Source organism: Bos grunniens, chromosome 1 (assembly GCF_055505025.1).
Source record: "Bos grunniens cultivar Pamir isolate PY7600 chromosome 1, Bosgru_T2T1.0, whole genome shotgun sequence".
Lineage (NCBI taxonomy): Eukaryota > Metazoa > Chordata > Mammalia > Artiodactyla > Bovidae > Bos > Bos grunniens.
The window spans coordinates 155884102-155899916 of NC_141165.1; positions in this window are offsets into that span (position 1 = coordinate 155884102).

A 15815-nucleotide genomic window follows, 5' to 3' on the forward strand; every position below is an offset into this window, starting at 1 on the left:
CCTGTCAGCATGGGATGGTCCCCTGGTCTTGGACTTGATCTTAATCAAGTCCCTCTTCCTGGCTGCCTGGCCCTGCTGGCTGAAGAGTCAAGCTTAGGGGACCTGTTCACTCCCAGTTCAAATCTCCTGACAACTCCTCACTCTGCTGTAATGGGTCTGCTGGCCCCTTCAGGCTACCTCTTGTCCTGAACCCTTTCTTCTCCTGCCCTTATTCTCTAGCCCCTTATTCTTCCAGTGCGCCATGGGCTGGCTCTTACAGCTCTTTGATCCTCAGAGAACATTCTACTGTCTCTTAGGGGAGCAGAAAAGGCATTTCAGTTTATTTATTTACTTTTTACTTTATTAAATTTTTTTAAAATTTTATTTAAATTTATTTATTTATTTTAATTGGAGGCTAATTACAATATTGTAGTGGTTTTTGCCATACATTGACATGAATCAGCCATGGGTGTACATGTGTTTCCCATCCTGAACCCCACTCCCACCTCCCTCCCAAGGCATCTCAGTTTAGATCCAGACACACACCATGAACTCATAATAACTCACATGGAACTCACAATAACATTGATATACAACCAAATGGGTTGAGTTACGTAGGTAAATGTATTATTTATGCTCAGTGTTCTAGAGGGATGCGAAGAATGTGGGGTCAAAGGATCCCTTGGTCTGACAGTGTGAACCTGTCACCTCTCCACTTCTCTTATTTTTGGGGTAAAACCCCCATGGAACTATGCCCCCAGGGCACCATGAGGGAGTCGATGAGAAGAATCCTTTCACACGGCAGACTTTTAATTTCCTGGATGGATTGGAGCCATGTCTTTTTCTCTTTTTGGCTGCACCAAATGGCCTTGTAGGATTTTAGTTCCCGGACCAGGGATCCAACCTGTGCCCCCTCCATTGGAAGCGTGGAGTCTGAACCACTGGACCGCCAGTGAAGTCCTTGGAGCCATCTCTGACCAAGGCTTTTTTTTCCTTGGATGACCAAACAGCCTGCTGTATGTTCCTGCTGGGATGTCCTTTGAAGAACATTTTGGAAGTGAAGGGAGGCCTGGCTGGAAGCAGCTGCAGGAGGAAGTTTGAGGAGGCCATATGTCGGAGGAGAGAATGGTCTCAGCCCAGGGAATGCAGCAGGAGAGTGTTTCTGGAGCCTGGATGCATTCCACTTTGGTTTTTAGTTCTAACCAAGCTATTTACGGGAAACGGTGTTTGCAAAAAACAAAGTTGCCCCTGGCCCTGCCGCACCCCGGTCACTCCGGCAAGCCATCCCCACCGGCCGGGGAAGGTCCAAGATATGCAGGCGCATGAGCCGCCCCACTGGGCACATGAGGGCGCATAATTTTCGCGGGCCCCTGCTCCGCGGCTCTGGTGAGAGCCCGGCTGTGTGTTCAGGACTCAGCCTCCAGGCCTGGCTTTTGGCCTTGGCCTCACCTCCCGGGGGGTGGGGGGTGTCTGTGCGGGACTCAGGATTGATTCCACAGGCAGCGGACACGTCGCCAGTGTCACTCACGGCCCCGTCGCCAGTGTCACTCACGGCCCCCCGGTGTGTGCGCTTCCTGTCCCCGTGAGTCTGTTTCTGTCTCCCACGCTGTGCCGGAGGCCTGGCGCGCACAGTACTTTATATTTGGAGATAACGCATCTGGGGAAGCGAGGGACATCAACAGTGGAAGGGTCAGTGGCATCTTTGCTTTTACTGTGTGTGTGTGCTTTTGTCCTGCCAACATTTTTTTCCAGCCAAAGAAGACAGAGGTCTGTTTTGTGCTGCAGGGCCCAGAACTGAACTGCTTACTAAGAAAGTGTCCACTCACCTCTGTTCTCCAGGCTGAGGCTGGGCACAGGGTCTCAGGGGCAGGAGGAGAGGAGGAAGAAATGGAGGGGCACCTTGGAAGGACTGGTGTGTCTTCCTGCTCCCTCTTCCCTTCCCTGCGCTGGGCTGATGGGAAGAGGAAGAGAAGGAGCCTGTGGCCCTGGGGGAAGGGGTGCACAGGAGGAGGGGCTGGAGGGGAGCCTGTGGTTCCTCCCAGCTCGACCTGCTACCAGGGCGCCTCCCTGCTGCTGCTCCCCTAGAACACACCCTACACACACATCACACCACACACACATCACACCACACACATCACACCACACACACACCCCCTACACACACATCACACCACACACACACCCCTTACACACATATCACACCACACACACACCCTTACACACACATCACACCACACACACACCCCTTACACACACATCACACCACACACACACCCCTTACACACACATCACACCACACACACACCCCTACACACACATCACACCACACACACACCCCTTACACACACATCATACCACACACACACCCCTACACACATACATCACACCTTACATACCTAATATCCTCTACACACACATCACATCATGCCACAAACATACCAACTCCCCACACCACACCACTCATATACCAACACCAGACACACATATGCACACACCACACGTACATCGCACCACACACCCAATACCACCCGCACACCAAACACACACCTCACACACACATACATCACGTACCAGCACCCCCTCCAACACACACACCCAATACACCCCTCATACACATCCCCATACTACAAACACACGCCTCACATCACACCACATCTAACTCTCTTACTTTTCCTTAATCTTTGTTTGTTAATGTTCAGTTGCTAAATCATTTCCAACTCTTTGTGACCTCACGAACTGCAACACGCCAGGCTCCTTTGTCCTTCACTATCTCCCAGAGTTTGCTCAAATCAGTGGTGCTATCTAACCGTCTCATCCTCTGTGCCCCTTCCTCCTCCTGCCTTCAATCTTTCCCAGCATTAGGGTCTTTTCAAATGAGTCAGTTCTTCGCATCAGGTGGCCAAATGATTGGAGCTTCAGCTTCATCATCAGTCCTTCCAATGCATATTCAGAGTTGATTTTCTTGAGGATTGACTGGTTTGACCCCCTTGTAGTCCAAGGGACTCTCAAGAGTCTTCTCCAACACCACAGTTCAAAAGCATCAATTCTTTGGTGCTCAGCCTTTTTTGTGGTCCAGCTCGCACATCTATACATGACTACTGGAAAAAACACAGCTTTGACTATATGGACCTTTGTTGGCAAAGTGATGTCTCTGCTTCTAGTTGTCTAGATTTGTCATAACTTTCCTTCCAAGGAGAGAGTGTCTTTAATTTCATATCTGCAGTCACCATCTGCAGTGATTTTGGAGCCCAAGAAAATAAAAATTTTTACTGCTTTCACTTTTCCCCCTTGTATTTGTCATAAAGTGATGGGACCAGATGCCATGATCTTAGTTTCCTTACTGTTGAGTTCCAAACCAGCTTTTTCACTCTCCTTTTTCACCCTCATCAAGAGGCTCTTTAGTTCCTCTTCACTTTCTGCCATTAGAGTTGTATCATCTGCATATCTGAAGTTGTTGATATTTCTCCTGGAAATCTTGATTCCAGTTTGTGATTCATCCAGCCTGGCATTTTGCATGATGTACTCTGCATTTAAGTTAACTAAGCAAGGTGGCAATGTACAGCCTTGCCATACTCCTTTCCCAATTTTGAACCACTTAATTGTTCCACGTCCAGTTCTAACTGTTGCTTCTTGTCCTACATACAGTTTTCTCAGGAGACAGGTGAGATGGTTTGGTATTCTCATCTCTTCAAGAATTTCTCACAGCTTGTGATCCATACAGTCAAAGGCTTTAGTGTGGTCAATGAAGCAGAAGTGGATGTTTTTCTGGAATTCCCTTGCTTTCTCTATAATTCAAGGGATATGATCTCTGGTTCCTCTGCTTTTTCTAAACCTAGCTTGCACATCTAAAAGTTCTTGGTCCATGTACTGCTGAAGCCAGCTTTAAGGATTTCCTTACTGGCATGTGAAATGAGTGCAAATGTACAGTAGTTTGAACATTCTTTGGCTTTGTCCTTGTTTGGGATTGGGATGAAAACTGACTTTTTCCAGTCCTGTGGTCATTGCTTAGTTTTCCAAATTTGCTGGCATATTAAGTGCATCACTTTAACAGCATCATCTTTTAGGATTTGAAATAGCTCAGCTGGAATTCTATCACCTCCACTAGATTATTAGTAATGCTTCCTAAGGCCCACTTGACTTCATACTCCAGGATGTCTGCTCTAGGTGAGTGACCATACTATCATGGTTATCCAGGTTATTAAGACCGTTTTCTGTATAGTTCTTCTGTGTATTCTTTGTATTCTTGCCACCTCTTCTTGATATCTTATGCTTCTGTTAGGTCCTTACTGTTTCTGTCCTTTATCATGCCAATCCTTGCATGAAATGTTCCCTTGACATCTCCAGTTCTCCTGAAGAGATCCCTTGTCCCTTCTACTCTGTTGTTTTCTTAAACCTCTTTAAAATGTTCATGTAAGAGTGGCAGCCAGACACTTTGCAGCAAGAGTATTTGTTCAGTCATGTCCAACTCTTCGTGATCCCATGGACTGTAGCCCACCAGGCTCCTCTGTCCGCGGAATTTTCCAGGCAAGAATACTGGAGTGGGTTGCCATTTCCTACTGCATGGGATCGTCCCGACTCAGGGATCGAACCCACGTCTCCTGCATTGGCAGGCAGATACTTTACCATTAAGCTATCAGGGCCTTCTTATCTCTCATTGTTATTCTCTGGAACTCTGCATTCAGTTGGAGAATGAATGTTTGTTCAGTTCAGTTCAGTTCAGTCACTCAGTCGTGTCTCTTTGTGACCCCATGAATTGCAGCACGCCAGGCCTCCCTGTCCATCACCAACTCCCGGAGTTTACTCAGACTCATGTCCATCGAGTCAGTGATGCCATCCAGCCATCTCATCCTCTGTCATTCCCTTTTCCTCCTGCCCCCAATCCCTCCCAGCAACAGAGTCTTTTCCAATGAGTCAACTCTTGACATGAGGTGGCCAAAGTACTGGAGTTTCAGCTTTAGCATCATTCCTTCCAAAGAACAGCCAGGGCTGATCTCCTTCAGAATGGACTGGCTGGATCTCCTTACAGTCCAAGAGACTCTCAAGAGTCTTCTCCAACACCACAGTTCAAAAGCATCAATTCTTCACCGCTCAGCTTTCTTCACAGTCCAACTCTCACATCCATACATGACCACTGGGAAAACCATAGCCTTGACTAGATGGACCTTTGTTGGCAGAGTAATGTCTCTGCTTTTGAATATGCTATCTAGGTTGGTCATAACTTTCCTTTCGAGGAGTAAGCGTCTTTTAATTTCATGGCTGCAGTCACCATCTGCAGTGATTTTGGAGCCCCAAAAAATAAAGTCTGACACTGTTTCCACTGTTTCCCCATCTATTTCCCATGAAGTGATGGGACAATATGCCATGATCTTCATTTTCTGAATGTTGAGCTTTAAGCCAACTTTTTCACTCTCCTCTTTCACTTTCATCAAGAGGCTTTTTAGTTCCTCTTCACTTTCTGCCATAAGGGTGGTGTCATCTGCATATCTGAGGTTATTGATATTTCGCCCAGCAATCTTGATTCCAACTTGTGCTTCTTCCAGCCCAGCATTTTTCATGATGTACTCTACATATAAGTTAAATAAGCAGGGTGACAATATACAGCCTTGACGTACTCCTTTTCCTATTTGGAACCAGTCTGTTGTTCCATGTCCAGTTCTAACTGTTGCTTCCTGACAGTTAGATTTCTCAAGAGGCAGGTCAAGTGGTCTGGTATTCCCATCTCTTTCAGAAGTTTCTACAGTTTTGTGATCCACAAAGTCAAAGGCTTTGGCATAGTTAATAAAGCAGAAATAGATGTTTTCCTGGAACTCTCTTGCTTTTTCAATGATCCAGCAGATGTTGGCAATTTGATCTCTGGTTCCTCTGCCTTTTCTAAAACCAGCTTGAACATCAGGAAGTTCACAGTTCACATATTGCTGAAGCCTGGCTTGGAGAATTTTGAGCATTTCTTTACTAGCGTGTGAGATGAGTGCAATTGTGCAGTAGTTTGAGCATTCTTTGGCATTGCCTTTCTTTGGGATTGGAATGAAAACTGACCTTTTCCAGTCCTGTGGCCACTGCTGAGTTTTCCAAATTTGCTGGCATATTGAGTGCAGCACTTTCACAGCATCATCTTTTAGGATTTGAAATAGCTCAACTGGAATTCCATCACCTCCACTAGCTTTGTTCATAGTGATGCTTTCTAAGGCCCACTTGACTTCACATTCCAGGATGTCTGGCTCTAGGTGAGTGATCATACCATCGTGATTATCTTGGTCATGAAGATCTTTTTTGTACAGTTCTTCTGTGTATTCTTGCCACCTCTTCTTAATATCTTCTGCTTCTGTTAAGGTCCATACCATTTCTGTCCTTTATCGAGCCCATCTTTGCATGAAATGTTCCCTTGGTATCTCTAATTTTCTTGAAGAGATCTCTAGTCTTTCCCATTCTGTTGTTTTCCTCTATTTCTTTGCATTGATCGCTGAGGAAGGCTTTCTTATCTCTTCTTGCTATTCTTTGGAACTCTGTATTCAGATGCTTATATCTTTCCTTTTCTCCTTTGCTTTTCACTTCTCTTCTTTTCACAGCTATTTGTAAGGCCTCCCCAGACACACATTTTGCTTTTTTGCATTTCTTTTCCATGGGGATGGTCTTGATCCCTGTCTCCTGTACAGTGTCACAAACCTCCTTCCATAGTTCATCAGGCACTCTATGTATCAGATCTAGTCCCTTGTATCTTTTTCCAACTTCCACTGTATAATCATAAGGGATTTGATTTAGGTCATACCTGAACGGTCTAGTGTTTTTCCCTACTTTCTTCAATTTGGCAATAAGGAGCTCATGATCTGAGCCACAGTCAGCTCCCGGTCTTGTTTTTGCTGACTGTATAAAGCTTCTCCATCTTTGAGTGCAAAGAGTATAACCAATCTGATTTCGGTGTTGACCATCTGGTGACGTCCATGTGTAGAGTCTTCTCTTGTGTTGTTGGAAGAGGGTGTTTGTTGTGCCACCCTTCAAATTCTTATGTTGAAATCTTAGTGTTCAATGTGATGGTGTCAAGAGGTGATTAGACCATAATTGTGGAGCCCTCACAAATGGGATTAATGCCCTTACAGCAGAGACCCTGGAGGGCTCGCCGGCCCTTCTACTGCGTGAGCGCACAGTGAGAGGTCTGTAACCCAGAAGAGAGCCCTCACCTGACCACACGAGCACTCCGAGCTTGGACTTCCACTTCCACAACTGTTAGAAAAGAAATTCTGTTGTCTCTAAGCCGCCCCACCTATGGTATTTTGTTACAGCAGTCCAAAGAGACTAAAAGACCCACTGTCACCCGTTTACACCATTTATTCAAAAATAGAAACTCTTGTAGCTTTCTCTCCGTTGGGGCTCAAAGCCAGTCTTTGAGGCCAACAGAACCAGTTCTCCTCTAAGCAATCCTCTCTCGACAAGATTCTCTTGGTAGCCTGGGTGAGTGTCAGTTAATGCAAATCAATCTGAAGATGACGCCAAGCTAGACTGAGTCCACTCTTGATTTGGGGCTCTGTGAGGACACCCTCTGCTGCCCCATGTCTCAACCCCCTCTAAATCATAGCACGTCCGAGGCAGGATTCCCACAGACGTCTCTCTAGTCCTTGGAGGCAAGTGACCTGCAGCTGTGCCTGCAGGTCATGCTGGCTCTAGTCTCTAGGATCATTCCCACAGCAAAATCTCAGGCCCCCAGGCCTCCCACTTCCCCCCACCTGCAGGCAAAGATGGGCCTTACAGGATGGGTGGGACCTTGGCAGGCAGAAAAGGGGAAGGGACAAGTGTTTAAAGAGCTCTGTGTGGCTCCCAGACACTCACTGGTGTGTTATCTTGTCTGCTTCCTCAAAGAGCTTCCTGGGTTGGCTGGGCCATCCTGTTGTTGCCATTTTTAGAGCTGGGGAAAAGAGTCTACCATGACTTGCCCAAGGTCCCCGAGTCAGTAAGCCTCGAGTGAGAAGAAGCTCCTCTCTTCAGAAATCCAGCCCAAGTCTCCTTTCCCAGCCTGACATGGCCTCTGGGTTAGAGGCAGCTCTTTCAGAGAGGAAGCTATCCTTGGAGAAGACCCTCCATGGAGGCTGCTCGATCTGCAAAAGGAGAAGGGAGGGGGTGGGGAGGGTGTTGCTAAGAGCATCAGAGTTCCCTGGAAGGTCTGCAGTTCTCCCAGGAGTCATTTTTCTGGGGGAAAAGATGGTGTCTACTGTCCAAGCTTGGAGGGGAGGCTTTGTGGATTACATTTAAAACAAAGGGCTTCCCTGGTGGGTCAGAGGTTAAAGCATCTGCCTGCAAGGTGGGAGACCTGGGTTCAACCCCTGGGTTGGGAAGATCCCCTGGAGAAGGAAATGGCAACCCACTCCAGTATTCTGGCCTAGAGAATCCCATAGATGGAGGAGCCTGGTGGGCTACAGTCCAGAAATCGGAGTACACTTTCACTTTAAAACAAAGAAGAAAGACAAGGCTGTGGTAATGGGTAACTAATTCAGCTAAGGACACACCAGTTCTCCCCTCAATCTCTTTTGAACACATTTTATTTAAACAGTGGATAAAAAAATTTTTTTTTAATCTTCTGGCAGTGTTGCACAGCATGTGGGATCTTAGTTCCCTGACCAAGGATCAAATCCATGCTACCTGGATTGGCAGTGTGGCGTCTCCACCGCTGGACCACAAGGGAAGCCCCACAGGTGCTGTTTAGCCTCAGTTGAAAGCAAAACCCTTTTGGTAATCACTTCTTTCCACTTAAATGCAGGCTCACTTGGCAGGTAAACACTTTGGTGGCTGAGGACCCAGCCTGGTGACAGGTGAGTGTTTCTGCTGTGTGACACCTTCAGGGAGCAGGACAGAGTCTGGCTGCAAGCAGCTGGTGACCTCAAGGTGGACATGGGGCTGAGAGCACAGAGTCCACGCCTACAGGCTCCAAGTGATCAGTAAGAAGCTGGGACATGACACAGGACGGCCAGACAGGCAGGCTGGGACGGGGTGCTGTTCCTCTCTGGGAAGCCTCCTTACTGCAGCAGCCAGCGAGGATTTTGGACCATCACCCTGACTGGACACCAGGTCCCAGCCACTGGGTATCAGACCCTGGGATGTGAAGACATTGTGAGGGGCTGACCCAGACTGTGCCCCGTTGTTGTTGTCTAAAGACTAATGTGTCTCCCACTTTCTCAAATCCAGATTTCAAATCTCGGTGATGCTGTGATGAATGAAACCCCAATTTCAATGTTTTATTAACATACCCCCATTCAATAGACGGGCTTCCAAGGTGGTGCTAGTGGTAAAGAACCTGCCTGCCAGTGCAGGAGACTTAAGAGACGCGGGTGTGATCTGTGGGTGGGGAAGATCCCTTGGAGGAGGAAATGGCAACCCACTCCGGTACTCTTGCCTGGAGAATCCCATGGATGGAGGAGCCTGGTGGGGCTACAGTCCATGGTGTTGCAAAGAGTCAGACACAACTGAACAGGGGAGCCTGGTGGGTTACAATCTGTGTGCTAAGTTGCTTTAGTCGTGCCCAGTTCTTTGTGACAGTATGAACTCTAGCCCTCCAGGCTCCTCTGTCCAAAGGATTCTCCAGGTGAGAATACTGGAGTGGGTTGCCATGCCCTCCTCCAGGAGATCTTCCCAACCCAGGGATCGAACCTGCGTCTCTTACGTCTCCTGCACTGGCAGGTGGATTCTTTACCACGAGCACCACCTGCAAAGCCTGGGCTGTTGTCTGTGGGGTCACAAAGGGTCGGACACGACTGAGCGACTAATGCACAAACACAAAAGTGTAATGAAGACAAACGAAATTATTTGACACTGCGATGGACTGAATTGTGTTCCCTGTCCAAATCTTTATGTGGAGGCCCTAAGGAGGCCCAGTAGCTCAGAATGTAACTATATTTGGAGATGGAGGACTTTAAAGGTGATTAAGTTAAAATAAGGCCATAAAGGGTGCTAATCCAATCAGACTTGTGTCCTGTGAAAAGAGGAGATAGGACACAAAAAGGCACAGAGGAATGACCGTATGAGAACACAGCCAGAAAATGTGGGACACATCCGCAAACCAACCCTTCCGGCACCTTGATCTTGGACTTGCAGCCTCCAGAGCTGAGGGACAGTAAAGCTCTGTTGTTTAACCTGTCTAGTCTATGGCAGCCCGAGCAGACTATTAAAGGAGTTGTCCTGCTTGGAAAGGCTGTCTAGCCCTATTCCCACTTTTGGCCACGTGTGGAGTTAAGGAGTCATGGGGTGGGGGCTGGAGGGGCTCGCTGACTGTTCAGCCCTTCTCCACCCTCAGGCATCCTCATGAAATACTTGGTTGGCATTGATACCCTCAGCGTTGAGATGCTTGGTCTTGGTTTGTGTACCCACTCTGATGGCAAGCCAAGCTCATAAAGCAAAACAGAAGATGGCAGACAGGACAGAAGGAAGCCAAGACCGTAACCAGGTCCCCACACGGACACCTTGAGCACTGGCCCTTGGCCCTGTGGCGTGGAGGCCTCTGCGGCTTCACTGGGATGGCTTCCTGTGGTCCCTTCTTCTCCCCATCATCACTCCTGAGTCAGATCCCGGATGGGCTGAGCCTGGGCTATGTGCTTGAGTCCTAATGGCAACTGTAGCAGGAATGGGAGTAGTTCACGTGTTCAGCTTCTGTACAAGGACATTCTTGACCTTGCCTCCCACCAGATGCATCCACAGGATGAAGGATCCCCCAAACGCAAGGATGCTGGGTAACCAAAATAATCACAGACTCTCTCTAATGATGGGACGTGTGTGTGCACACACACATGCACAAGATGGGGATGGCATTGACCTCTCGTTAGAGTAGCGAAGAGAATGAGCTTTAGCATCACACAGATGGGTCAGAGTATCAGCACCCTCAGTTATGAGCTCTCGATCCTGGCTTTTTACAGTTTAAGCCTCAGTTTTCTCTCCTGTAAAAGGGGAATAATAATACCTACCTCATAAAATGGTAGCCATTATTATTATCATTATTGATGTTATTATTAGAAATATCAGCAGAGCCATGCAGTGACTCATCTGTTATGGACTCCAGGCTTAACGACAAGGTCTCATTAGATCAGTCTTCCAGATTTTTTCACCAATGTCTCCAGTGGTGAACTCATCTTCCTCACCTCACAGTGACAGCCATCAAAATGCAGGTGTTTTAATAAAAAGGATTATGCTAAGCTCAAAGCATAAGGTTTTTCTTGCTGTTTTATCCTGTGGTACGTGGCCCTCTAGCACTGTTTCATAAAAGCTATGGCTTGTTGGGTGTACCCAAAGTCCTTTGTAGCACTAACCTTAAGAAATATAAATGTCAGGAGGTGAAAACTGAAAAAGTAGTATAAAGTAAAACAACTGAGCTTCCCATTAGAGTATGCAAGAAGATGAAGCCTGGGAGCGCAAGAGCCAGAGCGGGAGGTCAGTGGCTGATTTCATTAGCAAACAGGCCAGTACAAGGAGTCACTGGAGTTTATCGATGTGAAGCTGTTACAGGGTGAGCGCCAAGGCACAGACAGACCCAGTGCATGTGGAAGGGGCAGCGTGTGCCCAGCCAACGCACACAGCACCCTTTCAAATGGGTCCTTTAACCACAGGACTTCTGTACCTTTTGTAAAAATGACGAAAGATCGGCTCATGTTCAATAGGTTTTAACTGGGAAGTGTATTTCATTATGTTCTAATTCTTGGAAACATAGGGAATGAATGATGTAAACAGCAATTTTCAATCCTCTACCATGTTTAATGGAGCAGAATACTCTATTCTTCTACCTACTCACATCGTTACCTGACTATTAATAATAACTAATAGTTACCTATAAAATCTGCACAACAGACTCTTTTTTCCCTCTTTTGTACCTAGGGGAAAATGAGTACATAATCAATTTCTGGATTGCATCACCTTAGAAAAAATTTTCCCTGAGCTCCAAATCAGTATATTTATACCATAATTCTAGATGGAGACAGAATGGCAGGATGGATGGAGATTTACAAAAGGTGGCTTTTCCTTCTGACACTTTTGTCTTTGCTTGAGTGGTGAGTGGATCATCAGATCATATCTGCTTTGGGGCAGGAAGCTCCTGAAATGTTCAGTTTACTCAGGCATGGGTTTGTTTGACTCAGTCACACCATGAAGATGTGGCAACAAGAGGCGGGTACTGGTGGGGACAGTGCTGGGAGGGGTGGGGTGAGTTGGGTACAGGAGGTGGATTTAGAGCAATCAGTTTGAAGGACTGACTCCTAGTTAACAGAGAGCTCTTTAGCATCTACAGTATGCCAAGCCTGGTCCTAGGCACAGGGCAGACAGGGGAGAATAGAGGAGACACCATCACTGCCCTCATGGTAGGCGTGCGGTTTTCAGGTTGTTTCATGCCAAAAGAATGAAATTTTGAGGAAGATGGAAGAGAGAGTGAGCATTGTTTACATGAGCTTCAAGTGGGCTTTTTTTCATTTGTACTTTCATTTAATTCCTCCAGCATTTATTATTGACCGTTTACTACACACAGGCTTTGTGCAAGACACTGGGGACACAGTGATGATCAAGCCCCATTTCCAGCACTTGTAGAGTTCAAAGTTTGGGAGGAGGGAGGTGTAGATATCCCAGGACAATATATCTGAGCTCTGGTAGAGGCAGGCTTGGAGGAAGAAGATGCAAACCTTACTGAAAAAGATGTAGAAGGCTTCCTAGAAAGGGAAGATGGAGGTGTAGGTGTCCATCCTAAAGGATGAAGGAGAGGTTGTGGTACGACAGGGAGGAGAAGATTCCGGGAAGAGGGAATAGAAGAACTCAATTAGGGGACACGGACACAAGAAGAAGCTTTTTAAGCAGGGGAGGGCCATATGGAGAGCCTCCGTGGGAAATCTGGTTTTAATTTAATTGAAGACATGATGGGGGATCACAATCGAGTTCAACGAGTAACTCGACGAAAATGACATTTGAAGTTGATAACGTCTGTGTTCAGGATCATGTCCTTAAACAGAGAATGTCTATTAGCAAGCCAATTAAGGCCCTTAATAGGCAAGAACAACAGTTGGAAGTCTCTCTGTAGGTCTTGGTACATCTTCAATCTCTTTAACCTTCTAGACCTGTGAGTCAGTAAAGCTGGAGCTACAAAGTATCAAAATCTGTTTGATACTGCCCCCAGCCCTGGCTCTCAGCCTTGGCAGATATCAGAATCCCTTAGGCAAATGACTGAAAACTGTACATTCCCACCTTACCGCCTTTTCTGGATATTCTGTTTACCCAGATGAGGAGTGGCCATCCAAAATCTATATTTTGTAAAGCTCCACAGGGATTCAGATACCTCACCTGGATTCAGACACCTCACCAACGTTGAGGTACCGACTTGGAGGCTCACGGGTGTTCTATGGGACTTCTCAGGTGGCGCTAGTGGTAAAAGAACCCGCCTGCCAATGCAGGAGACTTGGGTTGGACCCCTGGTTGGGGAACATCCTCCAGAGGAGGAAATGGCAACCTGCTCCAGTATTCTGGCCTGTAGCATCCCATGGACAGAGGAGCCTGGCAGGCTACAGTCCATAGAGTCACACAGAGTCTGACACGACTGAGGTGACTTGGCCCGTGTGCACCCACGGGTGTTTTATCAGTTCAGTTCAGTTCAGTTACTAAGTCTGACTTAGTGACTCTAAGTGTCCAACACTTTGTGACCCCATGGACTGCAGCATGCCAGGCTTCCCTGTCCATCACCAACTCCTGGAGTCTACCCAAACTCATGTCCATCAAGTTGGTGATGCCATCCAACCATCTCATTCTCTGTTGTTCCCTTCTCCTCCTGCCTTCAATCTTTCCCAGCATCAGGGTCTTTTCCAGTGAGTCAGTTCTTCGCATCAGGTGGCCAAAGGATTGGAGTTTCAGCTTCAGCATCAGTCCTTCCAATGAATTTCCTTTAGGATGAACAGGTTGGATCTCCTTGCTGTCCAAGGGACTCTCAAGAGGTGTTCTATAGGGTTCTATTTTAAATTGTAAATAGCCTTGGGGAGGTAGTGCTGCTCTGGACTTTCCATGGCTGCCTTCTCAGACACACCATAGGATTCCAGTGGCTTTATGGTGTGGAGTGTGGGGGTTCAGAAGAGGGCTCTGAAAGAATGTTCTGGAAGGGGTTGGGTGTGTTGGGGTGAGGAAGAAGGGGACAAGGTAGAAAAGGTCTAGGTGGTAGGAAGGGCTTCCAGAAGGGAGAGAAGGCACTTAAGATGCCTCCAGCTGCTGGGATTTTGCTGCGCACACCCCACCCCTGAATCTGGGAGCAGGCTTATCTCCAGCCTCACCCCTTTCCGGTGGTGGGTGCTACATGTTAGCCAGCTAAGGAAATCCTTGGAAAGAAAAGACAGCACAACCATCAAAGATGGCTACTTTTCAACCTCATGAGTTGACCTGTGTTTCTAGAGTTCCTGGTATGACCGCCCCCGTGACTGCGGAGAGGGCTGGGGTTCTCTGCCGGGACTTTAAGCTTGAGCTGTCCCCTATCACGTGACTCCAAGGCTGTCGACGTCACCACAGAGAGTTTTTTTCCTCAGAGTCATTCGCCATCTTCAGTTCTCTTCAGTCTTGTGTTCACCCATCTTCAGCAATTTGTGATGAAGGGGTTTATTTTTTCACCATGGCCTACGCTTACCACCTGCCTCCCAGTTTTCCTGTTGCATTCAGAAACTATTTTATTTTATTTTATTTTTTACAAAGGAGTGCTCCTTCCTCCAATCCAACCTCAAAACAAATATGGTTTTGGCAGAACGAGCCTGCCTTGTAACGGCTGGCCTCCCATACCAGTCACTGTCACTTCCTTCACGTGTTTTCTCCCTTGGTTCCTCTTTATTTCTCTGCCCTTCCCCTCTGTTGGAGAAGGAACTGGCAAACTACTCCAGTATTCTTGCCTGGAGAATCCCATGGACGGAGGAGCCTGGTGGGCTAGAGTCCACGGGGTCACAAAGAGTCGGACGTGACTGAGCGACTTCACTTCACTTCACTTCCCCTCTGTGGGAATGAGGGTGGGCAGGACTCCTCTCACCGGGCCCTGCTTATTTGATGGTGTCCTAGAACTGACTGGTGAAAGATTCTGATCTCATATGGAGATCCCCCTTCAAAATCTCCACTGGCATCTAAGCTTTTGCTGCAAGGCAAAGACTGGTTTCCTGTCTACCGTGCTTATCAGTGTCTTCTCTTTCTGGAGTGAATTTGGTGTGCTTTGCTTTAGATGTGCCAGTTCCAACACATATTCTGTGTCCTGAGGTAGACAAAACGGGAAGGACCTCATTCCACTGCAAGAGGAGATTTCAACTTGATCGAATGTTCTTCCTCGCAAAATCTCCCCAGTATAAGCAGCCTAGCAGCCCTCAGTATCTGGGAACCCATGATCCTTCTGTCTTATTGCTTGGCTCCCTTTGCGTGATCTAAGATACCTCTTGGTTGTTTCTTGAGCCAGGCAGTAGGATGCCATTTAAGGGTCTCGTGGGGAAGTCACATAGTTCACTTCTGTCATATCCCACTTGCTGTTAGTCATGTGACCATATGTAGTGAAGCTAGGAAATGTTGTTTTTTCCTGAGTTTCTATGAACTCAGCTGAATCCTTCATTGATTATTGGAAGATTTAAAAAAAAGTATTTCATGCATGTGTGAGAAGGCTGTGCATTTTCTAATTATTGGGTACAGAATTCTGTTTGTGGTTATTAGGTCAAGTTTGTTAATTGTGTTGTTGACTTTTATCTGCCCAACTTTTAAACAATTGAGACCTATCAAATAGTTGAAATCTCCACGATGAAGTGGATTTGCCCATTTCCCCTTGAATTTCTATTCTTTCTCTTTATATTTTGAAGCTAGTTAATTAGATGCAATCATATTTTGAA